Source organism: Morus notabilis, unplaced genomic scaffold, assembly GCF_000414095.1.
Source record: "Morus notabilis unplaced genomic scaffold, ASM41409v2 Scaffold179, whole genome shotgun sequence".
Taxonomy (NCBI): Eukaryota; Viridiplantae; Streptophyta; class Magnoliopsida; order Rosales; family Moraceae; genus Morus; species Morus notabilis.
In genome coordinates, this window is record NW_010360916.1 from 73,373 (window position 1) to 86,691 (window position 13,319).

The 13,319-nt window shown below is 32.2% G+C and overlaps 1 long non-coding RNA gene across 1 annotated transcript; it reads left to right on the forward strand.

The window, feature by feature from the left end:
• The first annotated feature begins 11,454 nt into the window (after nucleotides 1-11,454).
• On the forward strand, nucleotides 11,455-12,002 carry LOC112091506. The gene is made up of 2 exons (XR_002902171.1): nucleotides 11,455-11,577; nucleotides 11,700-12,002. It is a non-coding gene; the product is annotated as an uncharacterized LOC112091506 (long non-coding RNA).
• Nucleotides 12,003-13,319: the final 1,317 nt, after the last annotated feature.

Sequence of the window (13,319 nt, forward strand, 5' to 3'; positions counted from 1 at the left end):
GGGCCAGCCCACTTCCCCATTTCAACCATTCATGCCACCGTTCACGAGACCCAATTACCCATCTTCATGTGGAGGGAATGGTTCTTCGCAACTGTGATGATGTTATTTGATTCGTTTTATTTGTTACAAACATATAGCGACTTGATTGAACATGTTATTTTTATGGTTCTAATTCCTTTATTGTTTTTCGTTGTTAGTACTAATTGAGTAATTCTTATTAGGTTGCGGCACATTTGGTTGAGGATTTGTTACTTAATTTGTTACTTAATGCGATCTTATTTGTGCAATTATTTATGCAAGAGTTGTTTTACATGGACTTTTTAAATTTACACATATGATTTGCATTTTTATAACTTTATGCTTCATTAATCTGAAAATTTGACAGGGATGGATATAGGCGGGAATTCTAATCCGTTGGGTTCTACTGAATTAGACTATGACAGTGATGATAATTTTTTCATGCAAGTTGTCGTTGCGGCGACTATGCTATGCGCTGGATTTATATACAGAGAACCTTCTCGCCGAAGGCACACTTCTGGTTGGGGAGGCGCACTTAGAGTGCAGTATTATTTGGAACGTAGTCCAACAGTGATGTATGACAAAGTCCGTATGAGTAGTGATGCATTCTTGCGACTAAGTTTTATCCTTGAGGAAAGGGGCTTACTGCAACCAATGTCCACCTAAATGTTGATGAGCAATTATTTATATTCCTAACTATATTATGTCAGAACCAAACTAACAGGAAGGCGCAGTACACTTGGCAGCGATCTGGTTCGACGATGTCTGAGTACTTCACCAAAGTTCTTGTGGCGGTATGCAAACTGAAGCAGGACTTCATTTTACATCCAGATTTCTAAACCGTTGACCCGCACATCATTGCAAGTGGAAACAAATACTTACCGTGGTTCGATGTATGTTTGGTAATGTACATTAATTAGTGGTTTATAATAATTATTACGACTTCAATATAACCAACATAACACTTGTTGACTATGAAGGATTGTGTTGGAGCACTTGACGGTACTCACGTCCCATGTGTTCCCCCTCATGAAACTGCTGAACTTTACAGAAATAGGAAGGGATTTTTTTCACTTAATGTGCTTGCCGTGTGCACTTTTGATATGAAATTTACGTACATGTTATCTGGATGGGAGGGTTCCGCACACGATGCGCGAGTAGTAGCTGCTGCTTTAGAATCTGCACGTAAAAGATTCCCGACGCCGCCACCAGGTCAGCCTACAATGATTTCTTATATGTACACTAACATTTCAAATACTTCATCCGTACGCTTATTTATTAATTAATATACGAACAAGTGTAGAAAAATTTTATCTCGTCGACTCGGGGTATGCTAACAATGGATGCTTCATGGCACCATATCGGGGGACAACGTACCACTTGCAAGAGTATAGGGCTCGCCGTGAAAGAGGATTCCACAGTGAACGTGAGCTTTTCAACTACACCCACTCTTCGCTGCGTAATGTCATTGAAAGAACATTTGGTGTGTGGAAGGCTAGATTTCGTATTTTGATAACCATTAATCGTTACCCCATGACCAAACAAGTTATGATTCCAGTAGCGTGTGCTATAATACATAATTTTATCCACATGTACCGTAATGGGGACAGGCTATTGGACCAATACTCATAAGATGGCGTTCCGGTTGCAGACATTGATCTACCGAATGTTGATGAGGACATTAACGACAATACGAACCATGAGGGTCAACCATTGGATTCTAATGCAGAAGTTGACATGAATGCTTTAAGGGATGCAAGGGCGCATACAATGTGGGCAGTGTACCGGCACCGTCGTGCACGCTAATGCCCTCGTTCATTGTTGTCTTTTTAAACTTAAATATGTATTTTTTGCTGTCTTTTTGAACTTTATTAAAATGAAAACTGAGCTTGTACTTGTTATTTTTATTATTTTTTTATTTTTGTAATTACATGTAATTTATTACAATAAAACATAATAAATGCGGAAAAATAAAAAAATTGTAAAAGAATTGAATAAAATTGTAGGAGGAGAAAAAAGGATATTCATTATTCACAACTCAAGTTTTATCACAAACAAACACAAACTCAAAAAATTCTTAACTCAAACCATAACTCAAGTATACACAACCAAACGCAAACTCAAGTTACAACTTAAACTCAAGTTATAACTCAAATTCAACTCAAACTCAACTCAAAAACTTAACTCAAAAACACTTGCAAAAGAACAAGCCCTAAAATTCTGATGAACACAGGTATTAGCTGTTAGCACATTTGCCTCGTGGGATTTTAATCTACCTACCTTCAATTGTGTTACTTCACAGGCACGCCTCTACATCTCTACATTGAAGAAAGGACGGCATTATTATCCTTTATTTTAAAGTTTAAATTATTATAAATATTTGAGTTAGATTAGAGATTTACTTATTATTTGAATTTTAATTGGTCAAGCATATATATATTCAGGTCTCGTTTATTTTACTGATTTAAGTTTTCAGTTTTAAATTTTTATAGTTAAAAACTTTTAAATAATGTCACATCTAACTTTTTCTGTTATAGTTAAAAGCTCTCAGAAAATATCACATATAAGCTTGAATTAAAAAGTCAAATCCGCAAAGAAAACAAAGTCTCAGACTTAGAGTCTGTTTGGTTCTTGGATTAGAATCATGTGATTAGAACCATTTTCGATTTATGTGTATTTTTTGTGAAAAAAAATATTGTAGCGAATCACGAATCATGATTCGAATAAGAGAACGAATCCCTCTACCAAACATCACCTTAGTTTCATCAATGAGAAAGACTAGGCCATTATTTCTCTCACTTTTCTAAACTCATAACTCTGAAGCCATCTCTCGTACGTGTGTACGGTGATGTATATTTTATTACTTCTATTATGACTTCTAACTTGCCCACTCTAAGGCTGTGTAATTCTCAAATTGGAATTGAGGTTGGAACAAAATAGTGAAATCCAAAGTGAAGAAGTTGGAGTGGTTTTCAAAACTAAAAAACAAGGGAAATTCCCCTTAAATAGGTAGCGCAATCTATTTCTAACCCTCAAAGATTAGTTCATTAATTTCTATCATTTTACAATTAAAATAATGAAAATAACTAAATTAAATAATTTTAAAATTTCAAAGCTACCCTCAATGGTCCATTAGTAAATTATAAGATATGTCGGCGGTCTCTCGTCGCCGGCCGCCATAACATGACAGGTTATGATCCATAACTTGAAAGATTACACCGGCCACCGGCCGGTCTCTTGCCATAACCTGGCTGGTTATGATCCATAGTCTAACAGATTACATTAGTCACCGGCAGGTCTCTAGCCGGCCGCCAACCATAACCTAATAGGTTATGACCCTGACAGATTACGCTGGCCACTAGCGGGTCTCGGGCCATAATCTGACAGGCCATGATCCATAACCTGACAGATTACACCAGCCGCCAACCTAAGTATCTATCCATAACTTGACAAATTACACCGGCCACCGGCTGGTCTCCGGTCATAACCTGACAAATCACACGTCTACACCTCTACATTGAAGAAAGGACAACATAATTATCCTTTATTTTAAAGTTTGAATTATTATTAATTTAAATTATTTGAGTTAGATTAGAGATTTTTATCTACCTACCTTCAATTGTGTTACTTCATAGACACACCTCTACATCTCTATATTGAAGAAAGGTCGACACAATTATCCTTTATTTAAAAGTTTAAACTATTTGAGTTAGAAAGGATGACATAATTATCCTTTATTTTAAAGGTGGGGTTGATGTTGACAGGGCGTGGTTTTTGTAGAGTTGTGGTACAAGGGTCTTTGCCACGGTGTTGCAGCGCCTGTTTTGGTGGAAGTCGTGGCTTTGTTGGTGGCAGTGGTGGCAGTAATAGGCTCCCTTGTGCCGATGTTACTCCTCTTTTCATGTGGTGGTTCTGCCCCCTTTGTGTATTGACTATTTGTGGTCTCCGGTGTCATCGTGATTGGTGTGTCACCAACTGAGTTTCACGCGAGGCCAAGGTCTCTCACTCGTTTGTTTTTATTTGTTTTAATTCAATAAAGGCATATCCACCTCTTTGTTGTTTCTTATTGTTGCCATCTTTCCGTTTTCTCCTTCTAATAACGAATGTGGTCTTCCTACTTTCTGAATTTATTTCGGTGTCCAATCTGCTTGAGTTCGCTTGTAGCGGTATTATGAGTGACATTTGGTTTACAGGTCTTTTATTCTCGATTGATTGAAGTTTTCCATCAATTACAGAGGAGTTATTTAAAGAGCCATAAGTGTGCTCAATTGTCAACATGCCTTCTTACCTTTCCGTTGGTGGAGTTTTGTATACGTTTGCTCCCCTTAGACATTTCATTTGGTATTACTGGTGGTACCGGTCAATGGTTAGGGTTATATTTTCTTGTATTGCATGGCCATTTGAGTCAGCATTGGTGTATGTATCTGTTTGATTTGGAATACATTTACCTTTTAAAAAAAACTCTGAAGCCATCTCTCGTACGTGTATGGTAATATATATTGTAATGCTTCCATTATGAATTCTAACCCACCCACTCTAAGGCTGTGTTTGGATTCTCAAATTGGAATTGAGGTTGGAATAAAATAGTAAAATCCAAAGTAAAGAAGTTGGAGTGGTTTTCCAAACGAGAAAACAAGGGAGATATCTCTCAAATAGGTACCCAAATCTATTTCTAACCCTCAAAGATTAGCTTATTGATTTCTAACCTTTTACAATTAAAATAATGAAAATAGTTAAATTAAACATTTTTAAAATTCTAAAGTTGTCCTCAATGGTCCATTAGTAAATTTTAAGATATGTCGACGGTCTCCCGTCGCCGGTCAGTGGCCGATGGGTCTCTGACCGGCCATAACCTGATAGATTATGATCTATAACCTGACAGATTACATCGACCACCGACCATAACCTGACAGGTTATGATCCATAGCCTCACATATTACAACAGTCACCGGTGTGTCTCCAGCCGGCCGCCGGCCATAACCTGATAGGTTATAATCCATAACTTGATGGATTACACCGGCGGGTCTCCAACTATAACCTGACAGATTACACCAGCCACTGGCGGTCTTTAGCCAGCCACCGGTCATAACCTGACAGGTTACACCAGCCATCGATGGACTGGCCATGTCCTGACAGATTACACCGACCACGGCATGTCTCCATATCTAAATTGACAGGGTATGATCCATAACCTGAGAGATTACACCGACCGTCGACCTTCAATCACCGGCATCAGTCATAGTATGATCTATTAGGTTATGATCCATAATTTGTGGGTATTTTAGTCTTTTCAATTTGTGATGATAATATCTCATATAAATGAAAGAGGTGGAGTTTTTTAAAAGAGTAGAATTAGGAGGTTATATTTAATTATATTAATGTATATTATTATCATTACAATATAGCCTAATTATATTAATATAATTATGATATTATAAATTGTAATATTACAATTATATTATATTACGTGATATTATTATTCTATTATTATGTTATTATAACTTTATTATATTATAATATTATCGTTAATTATATTGTAATTATTATTATAATTATAATATTAACGATTATAATATGCAAGGATAATTATGAAAAAAAAAAAGAAAAAAAATAGTTTGGAATATGTGAGAAAGAAATGATGATATGGAAAAATCATTCCATTGAATGACTATTCTTTTTCCAAAAGCCAATCAAACAACATAATAAAGCTATATTCCTTTCTTTTTCATTCCTTTCCCCAACCAAACACAACATGAAATTCATCAATCATGCATATTATTAGAAAACCAATATGTCCTTCAAAAACCTTTTTGTGAGTCACGTTACTAATTTTTTTCAATTGTTCTTGTTGCAGCTGATGCTCGGATTGACCTTAACAAGCTTTCTACTGATTCTCCATCTGTAGGAAATGCATAAAATAAAAGTATACACAAACACATAAATGATATATATATATATACACACACACACTTCAGCTTCTCTCATGTATACTAATGATAATGATCACGTGTTTCTCTCAAACTACTTTTAGGTGCGTTTACCAAATCGTAAAAAAAATAATAGAAAAGATAATGAGATTAGAAAAGAAAATAAAGTAATAGGATTAAGGTCGTTCAATATTTTTTATGTGTTTAATTCACTATTATAAGGTGTAATGAAAAATAACTCCACTTCTTTTCTTATATTTATAAAAATTAAGAATAATAATATTATATGTAATCATTAAAAGAAAAATACTAAGGTTAATTTCTTTATCACTCTCTTTGCCACTATATAGTTTCTCCACTTGCCACTTGTCTCCCCAATTTTGATACAAAGAATGCTATTCTTTTACTACTGTACATTTTTTGTCAATAATAATTACTTCATCAAAAGTAACACTAGTGCTCTCCAATACCGATTTTCTTACTATTTTTCAAAAAATTTCCCCTCATAAGTTGAATACTTGTTTTTTTTTTTTTTTTTTTGCAACTAAATAAGTTAAAAAAATTAAACTTTTCAGAATAAAAGAGATCTTCAATAACTTACATAATACTTCAAAAAATGTTAGCTAGACAAAGAGAAGAATCAAAATAACAATTTTTTCATCCCAAAAAAAGGAACATATGACGAACCTAATTTTTATCAACCAACTTTTTTTGAATTTTCTTCTCTATTTTTTCTTTTGAAAAAAACGAAACAGTCATATTTAATTTAAACGATAAAAAAAATGGTTTATTATAGTCTGAGAGCTTCCTTCTCCTCTTGCTAAACCAAAAATTTGTTTTGTGATGGCATGTTTATAATAAATAGTAAAAAGATAGTTTAGAGATTTCTTACTTTTTTATGGGAAAACTAAAAGACAAGTGATAAAAAGAGAAACTAAATGGTGATAAAGAGAGTGATAAAGAAATTGATTCTATGATTTTTCATCATTAAAATGTTCTTTTACATAATTAAATAATCATTATTGTATAGTAAGTCATTGTAGATAAGTAAATTTAACATCCATTCCTTTTGACAAAAAATCAATAATAAGAGAAGTATAAAAATTGGTATTCTTTTTTCTCATTTCTCATATTATGTGAGGCCCATTAAATTTCCATTATCAATTTTGTAAGTAAACATAGAAAAAAAAAATCACTCATTACTTTCTTTTTTCTTTTAATGCCAAGTAAACATGCCCTTAGATTGGTGAAAGATTGCTTATTCTGCAAGATATACATAAGTCTACGATTTTCACATGCAGCTACCATATGTACAAACATATATACATATATATATATATATATTACTTAGGTCGAGTAGATCAATTCTGCTCTAGCTGTTAGTGCAAAACAGAGTATCCGGAACCAAAAAATGTTATCATACGGACAGGACCCTTAGTTTGCGGAGAACCTTGCATTTGTACATGAAGTTTCCCACCAATATGCTTTTGCAGATATGAGACCTGCATTCTTGAAAAATACAACCCCATCAGTACTACAGATCATATGGTGACGTTTGAGAATCTTCTCGCTATCAAAAGCATGACGAATAATTAATTAGAAACTATATATTGCATGCTATATATATATATATAATATATTACGTCTAATATATATTTATAATACGACACCAAGTCACTAAGTAAACATTTAGTTCATGGATTTAGAATCATTTTTAATTTATGTGTATTTTTTATTAAAAAAAATACGTCTAATATATGTTTATAATACGACAGCAAGTCACTAAAAACTTGGGGTAATTAATTAAAGCTTGCCCTCGCCTCAACCACTTAATTTGATGTTGAGGCTTTTAAATAAGTGTAAGCTTATCATAATTAATAATGAACTTCCAACTTCAGTAATTTTTATCCTTTTTTTTTTTTAATTTCATGAACATATTTGGAATCTAAGAGATAAGGCGATATTTATATAAAGCTTTCTTCATCACACATCTGTGAGGCGGAATAATAATTTTTAGATGAACTGAAAAACGGAAATATAGAAATATATAAGAAAAATATAAATATTAGATCTTGTTGGTTTAGGCCATGTAGTTTCCCTATAGCAACAGTGATAGATCCTGCGCATCACTTCTTGGAGATAGAAGCTTCTTAGCAGGGTTGGCTTAATAATACCTTAGGCCTTAATTATAGAATTCGTTTTATATTTCTGAAAAAAAAAATGTAGACATCCAGTACAGGCAATAGAAATTTTAATCTGGAATTTATTAATCATACAACTTGAAAGAGTCAGTAGTATTTTCGATTTTTTTAATCAACGTATAAACCTTTTTTTTAACAAAAAAGAAATAGTTGTGGAAACCTTAAAGATAAACTTTAGCAATCAACAAAACTTAGGGTTGATTCTAAATGTTCCCACAAATAATGGATTTATTTCTGTTTAACCTTTACGATTCAAAAGGGGATAAAAATATCTTTTCAGATAATGATAAGTTGTCACTTTAATACTTCCATCGATCGTATAGACATCAATTTTCTAATTATTTTAATCATTTGTACTCGTCTAGTGATCCACATGTCATTAAAACAATTCAAAATTTTCATTTACAAACTATTCACATGGCTCTTATAAAATTAAAACTGTTAAAAAAATTTGATTCCTTAGAGAAAGATACCAATACTATAACTTAATTTTGATTAGCTTCGTAAGTTTTTTTGTCTTTTTTTTTCTAGTTGTTGGAGTACAAAGAAATAAATTGTATTTTGCCGGGTCAAATTTAAAATTAACCCTAAACTTATAGCATGGATAAATTTTCCTATTAATAGTTACCTTATTGAAATTTGTAATTATATCTTTTAAAAATTTCGATCTCTAAATTTTTCTTATTTGCCCTTTGTTTAAAATTATTTACCTTAGTTTCGCACACTAGTAGCTTATGAATAAGACGACCAACCTTTAAAGAAAAAAAATGTCGTCCAATGTAAATTAAAAAAGCAGCACGTACTTATAAATGTTGGGCAAAAATTTCAGCAAACTATAACAATGGTTTTAGTAACCCGTTTTGACATTGCCGAGCCATCATTTTCTCTTTTGTTCTTCTCCTCCTTCCTTTCCTCCAAATATATAATAATACTAATAATAATAATTATTATTATTATTATTATAAATCACCAATTTACTTACGCATTGAAACCTCTAGATGCCACAATACAAAGTGATGACATACCTATAGATGCCACAATACACACACACATTGTATAGGATTTTTTTTCAGTCTCTCTGACATAATGTATAAAAGTGTAAAACGTAATATGATAATATTTATTTAACATAAAACTAAAAATATGAGATATCAATATATTTAATTATTCTGACTATTATTACACCTTTTAAACGTCCTTATTGTGTTAATTACAGTACAACAATTATATCATATAATTTAACTTCTTCGTGTAACGTATTTTTAGTGTTCATGTTACCTCAAATAATTGTCTTGTCATCTTATAAAATATATGTATTATGCTTAATAACTATAATGTTACGTTTCCCACTTGCATATAATTACATTGAAGGAACAGTTCCTCTAGAGGGACTGGAGAAAAAGCATATAATATATATGTATATATATATTTACAATTATTATAGGGCCAGTAGAAAATTATTCTGCTATAATGCAACTGTGTAGATCTTTTCGTGTACACATTTTATTAAGAAAATAGTGGTCCAAATTTGGACTCATCATTGGTTTGTGTACAAAAACTTATTGTGTGATTTTGTGCTTGCAAGTGCACCAGTCGCCTCAAGTAATAAAGTGTGAATAAGAGTGTCGATTCTACGATGAATGTGTTTAATTTTTATTAATTATCAAAATTGATCGACTCTAAGATTATTTGAACTACTGGAATAAATAATGAATAAAAGTAAGTTATAAAAATAACTAAGCAAGTAAAATAAACTGGCAAAACAAGTGATAGAAATATTAGAGTAGGAATTTCACCATAATTAATCCGTGCCAATTTATTACTAAGTGAATCTCCTAACTTATTAGTCAAGAACTTTTAATTAACCCAATTACCTTTTCCGAGCGTCAAATTAGATAATATACCCAAGTCCCGATTCCAATATCCCTATTAAAAACTGAGTAATTTAAACATTCATTAAAAACTAGCTCTCTTAATGACTATGAAGGTATTTGAAGCTTCCCTAACTCTAAAAATCTAAGTTGTGCTATCTAAATCGGACATATAAATTATCTCTCCCGAGTGCCTAAGTTATACATAAAATCAACAAATTCATTTCCCAATAAATTAGAACATTAAGAACAAAACAACACAATAAATCATGAAAAATCACTTAAAATAAATCAACACTTCATAATTAGGTAAAATCAAAGCTCTAGAAAAATAACTATTCCACAACCAAAATTTAACAAACTAAAATCAAGAGTTTCACCATTTATAATTCACAAAAGTAAAAAGAAGAGAATAGGGATGAAAAACTCATTTTTATTAGAGTCTTCTTCACCTCTCCTCCTTAATTTCTAACTGTTTGCTTTCTCTCCTGATGAAATATTTATTGGAAATAAAAACTTAAATTTAAAACTAGAAATCAAATCCTAAAGCAAAATAAAAGAAAATATTTTTGTGTATTTTTTCTCACAAAAATGACAAAGTCTTATGAATGCTTCTCCCCCTTTGCTTTCTCGGGGTCTGTGTCAAAGGAATATGCTCGGAAGCTTCCTCTTGAGCATGGCGGCTGCTCCTCTAAGTTTAAGAGAGGGCTGATGGAATGCCCTTCGATCCATGCCAAATGGAGAGAGAAAGGGAAGCAAAAGAGCCTCTGATGTGCTGGACAGGTGGCGGCTTCTCACTGGGGACCATGGAGACAGTGGGAGACAACAACGACACTTGGCGGAGCAAGAGTGGTAGGCTGCTGCTGGACTTTTTTTCTGAGCTCCTAATTCGAATTTTAACCCATTTTGTTTGCATTTTTGACCCAATTCAATTCCAAAATTTTGCACTTTAATCCCCTCTCACCAAACTAATTACAATGAGAATGAACAATTATTTTGGAAGGAAACTAAATAAAAATTACTAAAACTAAACTAAATAAACTAAAATAAGTAAAATGAATTTAATGAAAGTCTGAATTAAAATAAAACTAAATCATGTAGTAAAAACAAATGAAATTAAGTAAAATTAAAATAAATGAGTAAATTAAAAAAATCAAAATAAACTAAAATAAATAAACTAAAAGTCTCAAAAACTAGCCAATTTAAATGCAATGCAATAATTCTATTTTTAATAGAGTTACCATGTACATATATTATAAAAGTCAAACGCAAAGAAGTCAGAAAATATTTGGCGTGCCTAATGTAATGTTGTTCTAGTGAGGCATAGGGTCTGTATGGTAATTTTATCTGATGTGACAGTCCCCAATATGCAACTATTTATAGGTCCTAGAAGACCCTTGTTTATGCACATATTCATCTTCCATAAATATTATCAGAAAAAAAATATTATGGCCTTCATCAAAGTTTCTGTTTTGTTGTTGCTGCTGTTTGTTGTGCTTGTTGCTCCAATAGTTGATGCTGGAGACCTTTCTGGGGTTTCTAATGATCATCACTCTCTTGGTACGTGTATATCTACTTCTTTAGTTATACTATGTACTCTAATTAAGGTTTTAAACACAATATTGTCTCCGATTTTCATCACATGCTTGCACGCGTGTTTATATATATATATATATATTCAGGTATACCGAAAAGCTTCTGCTCAAACTGCGAGTGCAAAGGAAAACATGGAAACAAAAAATGCTATCGGACAGACATGAAGGTTGGCTGTTGCCCATTGGTTTGCGGGTCAAATTGTATGTGTGATAAAAAGCAACCACCGATGTGCCAGTGCACATACGAGGTTGACACATGCAACCCTAAAGTATGCAAGGACTGAGAATCTTCTCCTCATAAATAGGCTTGTAATATATTACTACCAAGTCATAGAAAACTTGGAATAAATAATGAGAGCTTGCGCCCCCATATATGGCCGCAATTACTAATGTTGTGGCTTTTAAATAAGTGTATGCTTATCCTTGAATAATGATGAAGTTACATATCAACTTCACCTTTTATGGTCCTTCATGCTTTTACTTTTTTTTTTTTTGTTCACAAATGGGTCTTCTAATATATCAAAAAAGAAAGACAGACATTCAACTAGACAGAATTGTCCATTTTTTTTCCTCTCACTTAGAACTTTTGAGTTTTTGGATGTGTTCTTTTTACAATTCGAGTATTGCAACTCAAACTTTTAAAAAAAAAAATTATAATAAAAAATTGAATTATTAATTGTGTAAAAAAAACACTTAATAATAGAAAAACAATACTTTACAGCCCCTTGCGAAATCGATATATATAATACAATTGAAAATATATAGCAACTAAAAGCGAAAGCAATTACAACTCGGAAGACAATATTGTGACGGATAGCTATAATGAAAGACACGCCTTGAAGAACTCCTAAAGTACTGTACCAATTTATACGAATAAATTATTTACAACTAATTGGACTTGTTTTTTACGCATATAAATATGTATGCGCTTCTTAGTTCTTTGCAGATATATATATATATATATATATAATGGCCCGAATTGCATTTGCAGATCGCATTCCCATCACAAATTATTGCAGAAATAATGCAAAATATTCTGCTAATTAAAAAAAGTCTTAAACGTGACTTGCGAGAAACGAAAACTCATGGGTGAGAGAGTGAGAAAAACGGATGCCGGGTTTGGGTGGTGAACTTACTACGGAAGCAAGAGGATTAATTGACCCTAAAATATATATTTGTAGATGTATGTGTTGTATAGTACATATGTTTGTATGTATATATATACATATGTAACTTATCAAAGAAAAAACATGTGTTCCTCAATTTAGCCATATACTCTCTACTTCTATTTTATTTTAGAGTACATGTATGTGATGTATACATATGTATGTATGTTTGTATATATATATATATATATATATTTATATGTGTATATAGAGTTCGGACATGTAAAACATAGAACCATACATATGCTTAGCATGAGAACAATTTAGTGGTCTAACATAGATAGTTTGACCTATTACCAAGTGTTTACTAAAAAACTTGCAGTTCACTGAACCACTGTGACGTTGAGGACTTTTAAGAAAGCGTAAGTTTATCTTTAAACAATAATGAAGTTTACAGTATTTTGATATGCTTTTTAATTAATCAAGTATTTTCTATAAATTGGATCAAGTATTCGTGCATATATACATAGACATATATATATATATATATATAATATATGCATATATATTATACTTTGAATTTCAAATGCAATATGTGTCA